Source organism: Pseudoliparis swirei, chromosome 18 (genome assembly GCF_029220125.1).
Source record: "Pseudoliparis swirei isolate HS2019 ecotype Mariana Trench chromosome 18, NWPU_hadal_v1, whole genome shotgun sequence".
In the NCBI taxonomy this organism is placed as follows: domain Eukaryota; kingdom Metazoa; phylum Chordata; class Actinopteri; order Perciformes; family Liparidae; genus Pseudoliparis; species Pseudoliparis swirei.
Window position 1 is genome coordinate 18,327,367 of NC_079405.1, and position 10,250 is coordinate 18,337,616.

The window sequence follows — 10,250 nt, forward strand, 5'->3', positions numbered from 1 at the left end:
CTGATGAGATAGGAGCTAGGAGTAGCAGCTGGACAGCAGGCAGGAAGGCGAGCACCAGACCTGAGACTGAGCTGTTGAAAATGGAATGGAATTAAATGGAATTAAATAGACTAAGATTGTATTCTTTTTTAGGAAGTCAAAGGAAAAGACCAGGGGGCATAGGGCCAGTGGGTTCGACCCAGTGTGGCTTAAAACCCATTCCTGGCTGCGCCACACTGACCTGGGCATGACCTGTGCAGTTTGCACAAAGCACAGCACCAGTGTTGGATGGGTAAGGCAGCCCAGCAAGGCATATAGGCTGGATGCTCTTGTCAGCCATATGAAGTCCACAGTCCACAGGCAAGCAGTGGCAAAAGAAAAAGTGCTTGCAGGTAATCAGGAATTTCAGAGCAACATAATACTTTATAATAACATAATATATAACAACTGAATATGATATCTGAAACAAATAATGTTATTTTTTATCTAGGAAGAACACTGGAGAAAGCCATGGCTCCCCAGGTGGACACGGAGCGCAAAGCCTTGGAGGGCTGTTTTAAAATTATGTATGATTGTTTAAAACATAAGCGGCCCCACCACACAAATTATGAGCCACTCCTTCAGCTCTGCAGGAGGCTGGGATGCACTTTTTTTGATGGACTGAAAGTAAGTTGGCAATGTTTAAATAATTTAAATTGCTGTTTTACAACAATCTATTACAAGTTATTAAGAGTAATTATAATTAATTTACTTGAAGGCTGGCTCCAACACCACCTACACCAGCAGCCACATCATCGATGAGATGCTGGAGCTGATCGGCAAGATGCTTGACCACCAGTTGGTGACAGAGGTGTCAAAGTCCCCAGCCTGGGGCGTAATGGTTAACGAGACAACAGACATCTCTGTCACCAAACAGTTGGGTCTTGTCGTGAGGCAAGTAAAATGTTCCAATATGATCTGAAAGACTCATGCTGCAGCTAGAAACTGAGAGTGACAGTGTTACTTTGTTTTTCTCCAGCTACCTAGGTCCAGATCAGACTGGAGCTGTGGTGGTCAAGACAAAGGTGTTGAACGTCTGCAAAGTGAAGGCTGGAGACGCAGAAACCCTAACAGAAACCATCCTGACCAGCCAAAAGAAGCTCCCCATGGCAGCATTTTCATCCTTTGCCAGCGATGGAGCATCTGTGATGATCGGTGCATTTTTATTATTAGTATATTTTTTTTAACTTTATACCAGTTTTAACATAATTTACTTTAAAATGTATCTTCATGTGTATCCCATAGGCAAAAAGTCTGGAGTGGGGAAGCGGCTCACATATGTACCCGGGCTTGATTTCAGTCCACTGTGTGCCACCAGCTCAACCTCGCCGTGTCTGACTGCATCAGTCAGACCAAAGGGGTCCCCTACCTTACAAAATATGCAAGGGCGTTAGGAACCATCTTCTGGTTTTATCATGGCTCCAGTAACATAACTGGCAGCCTCCAGGAGATGGAGAGGGTTTTTGATCTCCCACAAATAAAACTGCAGGTTCGATGAACTGCCATAATAAATAAATGTAATAAATACAAATAAATATTTGTGATATCTTTATATAATCGAGCAATTGTGTATGCAAAGACGTGTTACCTTCTCTTTTCAGGGAGGCAATCAGACACGGTGGGAGAGCACCAAGGAGGCAACGGATGTTGTCCGCCGGATCCTGCCAGCTCTGTTGGCAGACCTGTCCCGGCAGGCCAGGCAGGAGCCCACAGCTGAGGGGCTCTACAACTTTGCCAAACATGAGTTCTTCCCTCCAGCCCTTTGTCTGATGCAGGTACAGTAAGAGAGTGACTTATTTCTAGACTGTTTATTGTACTTTTCTAATAATAACTCTCTTTACTATTAAGGTTGTGCATGAAAAGCTGCACAGACAGTTCCAGATATTTCAGAGAAGGAACCTTTACTTTTCTCAAGTGGATCAGGAGGTATGTAGTTGTCCACAACAAAATAAAAAAATAGTATACGTGTTGATAGTACGATGCCTGTTGTCTGGGACATTGTTTTATAACTGTATTATAGGTTGTAGCAGTGGCGGTGCGTCCATAGAGGGCGCTAGGGCGCCGCCCCTCTTAAAATGTTGAGATGGGAGAAAAAAATGAAAAAAATATTATATATCCTGTCAAAAAACATTATATACCAAATCATTTAAATAGCAAATATACCGTGTTGACGCGCTAAATGTGTGTGGGAGACCGTCAGCAATTAACGCAACTTTGTTTACTTCCGGTGTTCGTTGAAGTTTTTACACTCCTCTGAGTGTCAAACCGCGGCAGTCCGGTTTAACACTGTTTCCGTTTTTAAAACAATTATTTCTCCGCGAAAATAAGGAGCAGAAATCAGTTTAAACTCGTGGATGAATCAGTCGGGTTTCCTCCTGCTCCCCCTTCCTCCCGTCTCCCCCTCTGATACACAGAGGAACGGAGGGGCGACGTGTCGGGTGACGCGGCGCGGAAAGAACTCGTCACACGAAACCTTCAACGTGATTTGTCAATCCGTTTGTCTGTCAACATTTTGCGAAAAAACAACCAATGAACACTCAGTAAATCACAAAGGACCTCCCACCACACAGGTGAGGCTCATTAGCAACCTGTCAGTCAGAGAACCAGAGAACACGGCACAAGGACAGCTGAGCCTCATTATAAAGAGCTGAGATTGTTCTGGAATGTTTGATGTATAACACGTGGGTATGTGTCATATGCAAACGCCTTTAAAAGGTGAATTTACATTTTTTTGTAAAATGTAGAACATGACCCCAGCCTCCAGAGGGTTAACATATTTGAATGTCAGTTAGTTTATCAAGGCCACTAGTTCTACTGCTGTTCAATGTTAAAGATGACAGGACCAATGGGGTCTCAAATATACTTCTTTTTTTTTTACTAATCTGGATGTTTCACTGAAGAAACAATTTATCATCCACGATATTAAATACCTCACTGGCACTTTATAGGTAGGAGCCTCTTTGAAAACACAGCTCTGTGGGAAGTTTTGTCTTTAAAAAGAAGAATAAAATAACTTTTAATCACGATTAATGAATTTCAAAATGTGCGATTAATTAGTTAATTTTTTTAAATCGATTGACAGCCCTAATATATATATATATATATAGGATAGTTAGTTGATTAATTTTACATGATTTATTTTAATACTAGGTGATGGAACCATTCCTCATGCTGGTTGAGAACATCGACAACCGCTTCCCCAGCACCAGTGCCCTGCAAAGCATTGATGTTTTTACACCAAGTAAAGTGCTGTCAAACCCTGCTCCAAACTTTGGTGTAAAAGAGATGCAGGCTCTGGCAAAGCAGATCCCCAGACTGGAGGAGTCTGTTCTACTGCAAGAGTGGGACACCTTCACAGAGGGTCAAGATCCCAGACCTAAGGGTCAGTGACAACGTGCAGTACATTTAATAATTACTAATATTCTTCATACTAAAATTTTAATTATCCATTGTTTTTATGCGCTTGCAGTCTAAATCCCTGGAGGAGGTTCCTCTGGCTGGTGTCTCCTGAGGCCTCTGCCATGTATCCCTCCCTGAGCTTGGCAGCCGCTGTTGCCCTCACTGCACCTGTCCAGACTGCAGATGTTGAGCGGTTGTTCTCTGCCCTCAAGCTGGTGAATAGAAATAACTTGATGTGTAATCAGCTATAGAGTATATGCCACATCCCAAAACGTTAAAGGGTTGTTGATATGATTTGATTATACGACTCCATTACGTTTTCAACAGGTGAAAACACCACTGAGGAACCGCCTCAAGGACGACCACCTTGATGTGTGCTGCAGGGTGGCCATCGACGGACCAGACGCCGATGAGATAGACTGTCATGGCCTTGTCAGATCCTTCTACCAAGTGGCCAACAAAAAGCGGAGGGTGAAATGTTCACAAGCTGGATGTGACCTCTGCAACTGACTGCCTCCCCTTAGCTTAGTTTGTATAATAAAAATGAATAGTAATAGATAAACTTGAATTTAAGAATTTTTGTGTTCCATTTCTGACATGTAAAGAGGTAAACCTTGATAATCTTTGAACAATACATGAGGCTTGGACTATTGTCAATCTATTAGCCTATCTATTTTAATCTAAAGTGGAAGCAAAATGATTTCCTCAAGCAGAGCCTCCATTATTTATGAAAAATAAATACATAGATGTCTGCTAATTACGGTGACATGGCAACACAGACCGTGTTTTTTTGGGAGCACCGAAGACCCATTTTGACCCAGGAAAAACCCTGTAACACAACCCTGACAGTGCACCTTACCCTGAATGGTGGATTGATTTGCTCAGGTTTTAAGGGGACCTCAATGACAATGTAAGATGTTTATGCCTACTTACTTTTTTTTCTTGAAGATAATTTAACTATAATCATCTTGTATATTTAAATTGTAGATGACCAAAGAATATCTGGAGTCAATTAGCCAGCTGTCTGATGAAGCCTCTATAAGCAGTCAAAGCAGTGGTGTTGAATACACCACAAAAGACTCAATACATGAAAGCAGTTCAGAGGAATTTAGCGATCATAAGAGCAAGGTTCCATTGGTGAAACAGAGGAAGCCACAAAGGACTTATAGAAATAAGACATTGGCCAGTATTTCCTCAGATAAAGATAAGAGAGCGGAGTCAAAACTCTGAAACAATCCTTGCAGATGTCAGTAATGAAGCTGAAAAAGAGACGGTGCAAGAGATTACAGTAAAACGCACTATTGTCTGTACTGCCAGAAAATGGCGAAGCACTTAACGAGCAAACGCAGCAGGGAATCAGCTGTAGCACAAGCAATCGCTTTTCTTTTGAAATCAAAGGAATGAAAATTGCATTTAGACCTCATCAGAAACAAAGGAAACCGTGCTCATAATAATAAGTCCTAAAAGCTGGTAGTGGAACACTGATCCCAAGTCAGCAATCTGGGAACCAGGTAAAAGCAAGTGACTACATGCACTGCATTAACTATGAGGCTTGTTGGGGGAAATCATCAACTCAGGGGACCCTACAAAGGACCCCCACTTGAGCAGCTGGAGCTAAAAGACTATATGGAGCAACTAACTGCCATACATAGATCCATCTATCTCCAGGAGAAGGGAAAGGAACCGAGGTCCGACCAGAAACCAGAGAAACCAGTGGTACCAGGGGACCAGGTGAACACCAAGATTTTCCGACAAAAGTGGCACGAGCCAAGACGGGAAGGTCCCTACAGAGTGGTGCGAGCAACGCCAACAGCGGTCCAGGTCGAAGGAAGTACAACGTGGTATCACTTGAGTCTTTGCACAAAGGACAAAGCCAAGGACTGTTGAAAGCGGATGACAATGGCCAACAAGGTGAGCCTGGAACATGTGTTAAAACTAATGAGCTTCCTGATATGGACACTGACGGGGAGCATGGGGAAGGAGAGACTGACGATGGTGGAACCTGTGACGACATCAAAGAGCATGCAGGACAGCAGCCAGATGATGACCCTTCATCCATCTTGGAGAGAAGCCAGAACCCATGAATCAGTTGAGTACGATGCAACCACATATATTCAAACCCATGATAGACCAGGACCTATGCCAGCATTGTCATAGTTTACACTTAGAAATGCTGGCAAGGGGGGATGGTTATGGGATTGGCTAGACCAAATGTTTGGAGAATGGGGGTCTGTATTGGTAAATACGGGCATTATCGCATTGATAGTACTAATTGTAGCTTTTCTATTGGCATGTTCCTGAGGAGGCGGTGTCGGAGAACTATGGACAAACAGATGGGTGTTATGGCTGACCTCCAACTGGCTCAGATGATGAACATGATGAAAATCGATCGAGGGACAAAGGCCCAGTTTGCTCAAATGGTGATTGGACTACCGAACCTGTTTCCCATTTCGGACTATCTGAAGGACTCGGACTACATGGAGGAAGCAGGACTAGAAGGCATTTCAGCCAAGACGACAACCTAAAGGTTGTTGAAAGAAGAAGTCCAAGATCACCACGTCACATGTTGGATTATCTTTCCAGAAGGATGAAGTGCTAAATTTATAAAAATCAGAGTATGTTACAATAAAATGCATGTACTACTCAAATGATTCCCATAGCAAATGTACTAGCGTTTTAGCAAAAATACATGTTGAATTGAGGTGTATTATAAACTGTGCATCTAATAAGTACCGGTATAGGGTTAAATCATTTGCAGGAACTAGAATGTGTGATGAATCAGTTAAATGCATGTTTGTCTGCAAGAACAGGTTCACTTCATGCCAGAATGGTGGTCGCTTGGCGGGCAAGAACCATAAGGAAGTTTTACCTGTAACAGCAACCTATGGGTTTTTTCGTCCATATGAAAGTGAACCTTTAATATTGCATGATGTATTTGAAATGATCATCCACTTCCCTCTTAGTGTCACTCCCGCCAAGGTTTGGAGGTTCAGTTCCCACCTGCTGTCAGATGACAAGTTTAGGAGCTTTGTTAATTCGCAGATTCGTTTATATATTGAAATTAATGACACTGCTGACGTAAGTTGTGGAACAGTGTGGGAGGCCCTCAAAGCCTATGTTCGTGGGCAGGTTATATCGTATGTTTCCAAACTAAGAAAGGATGAAAGGGTCCGGCTGTCGGTAATTTTGGAAGAACTTCTCCGATTAGATGAAACGTATTCCTCCTCCCCCTCACGACCTTATATACAAAACGCATATTATTACATTTGGAACATGACCTTTTAATGACGAGTGTAGTCGAGAGACAACTGAGGCAAACTAAGCAGCGCTTTTTTGAACAAGGGGACAAGGCGGGGAGGCTTCTGGCTCAACAGGCTCGGGCAGTTAACGCCCAGATTAATCCTCAAAGTAAAGTCGCCCGAAGGCAATTTAGTATCAGATCCGATTGAAATAAACAAGTCTTTCTTCGAATTTTATAATAATTTGTACACTTCTGAATGCCCCACAATTGGCACAATAAACCCAAATCCTCTTGACTCCTTAACTTTCCCCCAAATTGATGTAGTTAACGCAGGCGGAATGGGGGACCCCATCTCCACTTTAGAGATACAGGAAGCCATCAAATCTATGCAAAATGGGAAATCCCCTGGTCTGGATGGCTTCACAGTCGAGTTTTATAAGGCATATTCGTCTCTTTTGGCCCCAATTCTTACAAGGATGTATAACGACTCCCTTAAAGAAGGCAGATTGCCTCAAACCCTGTCCATGGCTTCCATCTCTCTACTATTGAAGAAGGATAAAGATCCTACTCTTTGCAGCTATAGACCAATTTCCCTCCTAAATGTCGATTGTAAAATACTGGCTAAGATTTTGTCCCTCCGCCTCCAACTCGTGATACCTTCTATAGTTCCGCTAGACCAAACAGGCTTTATGATAGGGAGACACTCTTTCTTCAATACTAGGAGGCTACTTAATGTTATTTTCTCGCCTTCGTCCGAAGTCATAGTTTCACTCGATGCGGAAAAAGCTTTTGATAGGGTGGAGTGGAGCTACCTGTTCCTCATTTTAGAAAAATTCGGCTTTGACTCAAAATGTATTTCCTTGATTAAGCTTTTATACGCCTCCCCTTCTGCATCAGTAAACACAAATGGCATTCAATCGTCTTCCTTCCATCTCCAACGTGGAACACGTCAGGGCTGCCCGCTTTCTCCCCTGTTGTTTAATTTATCCATCGAGCCTCTAGCTATATGGCTTAGAGGCCACAATGGGTTTGAGGGCATCACTCGCTATGGTACAGTTCACAAACTTTCCCTTTACGCGGATGACCTTCTCCTATACGTCTCCAATCCTGCCTCCTCTCTCCCTCCTATATTGTCAATCCTTGAGCAGTTTGGTCGTTTATCAGGCTACAAATTAAATCTCCATAAGAGTGAACTATTTTTTGTGAACCAACTGGCGAAGACACTCCCCCCAACCACTTTCCCTTTTAATATTGCTTCAGACGGCTTCAGATACTTGGGGTGTCCATCACTAGCTCCTTTAAAGATCTTTTTCCCAAAACTTTCAAACACTCTTAGCTAAATGCAAATCTGACCTATCTAGGTGGTCTTCACTTCCCATATCCCTTGCTGGCCGTGTCAATCTTATTAAAATGGTAATTCTGCCGAAATTCTTATATCTCTTCCAACATATCCCAATTTGCATCAATAAATCCTTTTTCACCAGTCTTGACAGCCAACTAAATGCGTTCATTTGGGATGGCAAACCCGCCCGTCTTAAAAGATCTATTCTTCAGCTCCCCAAGTCGGAGAGTGGTTTGGCACTCCCGAACTTCCGCCACTACTACTGGGCCTCTAACATTATCCGACTCCTTTACTGGACTGTCCAAAAGATTCCTAACCCCAGCCCACCATGGGTTCACATGGAGATCGCCTCTTCTTCTAGCTCCTTACACTCTGTGATATGCTCCCAACTTCCCATAATGGCGCACAAAATTTCAGCCAACCCAATTGTTACCAGTACCATTAAGATTTGGCTTCAATTCAGAAGACAACACGGCTTACACAGAGCCTCAATCCAAGCTCCGATATTAAATAATCACTTATTTTTTCCATCCTGCTCGGACCCCACCTTCCAAATGTGGGCTGCCAACGGGCTTGTCACAATCAACAATCTTTACAAAGATGGGGTTTTCTCTGACTTTTCATCCCTGTCAGCCAAATATCACCTGCCAAACAGTCATCTTTTCCACTTCTTCCAAATTAGGCATTTTGCTCAAAAGCAGTTCCCCCATTTCCCCAACCGCCCCCCTGAATCAGGAATTGACCAGTTTCTCACCCTTGATTGCGACCAAAAAAGGCTGGTATCTACTATCTATGGGAAACTTGCCTCCTTGGACCTAGCCTCTACTACATCTGTAAAAGAGTCTTGGGAGGGTGAGCTGGGTGTAGACATATCTGACATTAAGTGGAGGGACATTCTTCATTTGGTGCAAACCTCATCTATCTGTGCTAGGCACAGTCTAATGCAGTGCAAGGTGCTACACAGGGCTCACTTTACCAATGCTAAACTAGCCAGAATATTCCCTCTTAGAGGCGATGCCTGTAACAGATGCAAGCAGTCTCCTGCCAATCACACACATATGTTTTGGTCATGCCCCAGCCTGAAGGCCTTCTGGTCTAGTATTTTCAATACCCTTGAACAGGCCCTTAACACACCCATACCCCTTAACCCTCTAACTGCCTTATTCGGCGTCCCCCCAACACAGAACATGCCCACCACGACCCAGCGGGTCATCGCCTTCACAACCCTGCTGGCCAGGCGCGCCATTCTCCTTAAATGGAAGCACGTCTCTCCACCCACACATGACAGGTGGATACAGGACCTATTACAGTGTATTAATCTCGAAAAGATAAGATTTTCACTACAAGGATCCCTGACACTCTTCCACAAGACCTGGACTCCCTTACTACTGCTAATCAATGACCTTACGATTAACCCTGATGCTGATGAGGTGTGAATGAAATCTGGTGGGAGGGAGACTTTTCAATTCCCCTTTCTTTGTCTCCTTAATACACTGATCATTACTCTATTTGCTTTCTCTGTTTACTCTTATTGACTATTAATATGAAGAAGCACCCGTATTTTTATTTCATGTAATTTTGACCCCCTTTTATTTAATTCCCTTTCTTTTTCGCTTGTTTGTTATGTCTTTTTTGTTTGTTATGTTTTTTTTTTTTTTCTTTTCTTTTGTGACCATAGGGGTGAGGGTGGGGGGAGGGTGGGATGGATGGGGTAACTATGCAATTCTCCTACAGACCATCTTTTCTACGTTGTATACCTACTGTATCGTTATTGTGATGTCTGTCAAAAATCCAATAAAAAAGATTTGGAAAAAAAAAAAAAAATATTATGTATTCTTATATAATCAAGCATATATAATTTACATAACCACTCAGTCATGGATTCTGTATAGAGTGTATAACCACTACGTTGTTATAATACTGTAAGAGATCAATACTTTGGGTTACATGTCCACCTATCAGACCAATGTTATATGAAATTAGGATCGGGGTCTGGAGACCCCCAGAGGGGGGACTATGTTGGAGAAAATCATATAACCTCGGTTGAACTCCTTAGAGTTAGCCAGCATAAATAATTATGTACCTTGCTATGATACTCGGTTATCTAACAGATGTTTCCTGAATGCGGACTACGATCCCTTGTTATCTAGCGCGGTTGGGTCACCGTCACCTTGATCCAACCGGATTAAATCATGTGCATGTCATTGGTTAAAATCAAATAATGATGTCATTGGTTAAAAGGTCTGATGG

At 42.8% G+C, this 10,250-nt stretch overlaps 1 long non-coding RNA gene across 1 annotated transcript; it reads left to right on the forward strand.

Annotated features, from left to right (window-relative positions):
• The first annotated feature begins 3,163 nt into the window (after nt 1-3,163).
• Nucleotides 3,164-3,826, forward strand: LOC130208774 (uncharacterized). Its single transcript, XR_008834482.1, has 3 exons — nt 3,164-3,400; nt 3,488-3,632; nt 3,745-3,826. It is a non-coding gene; the product is annotated as an uncharacterized LOC130208774 (long non-coding RNA).
• Nucleotides 3,827-10,250: the final 6,424 nt, after the last annotated feature.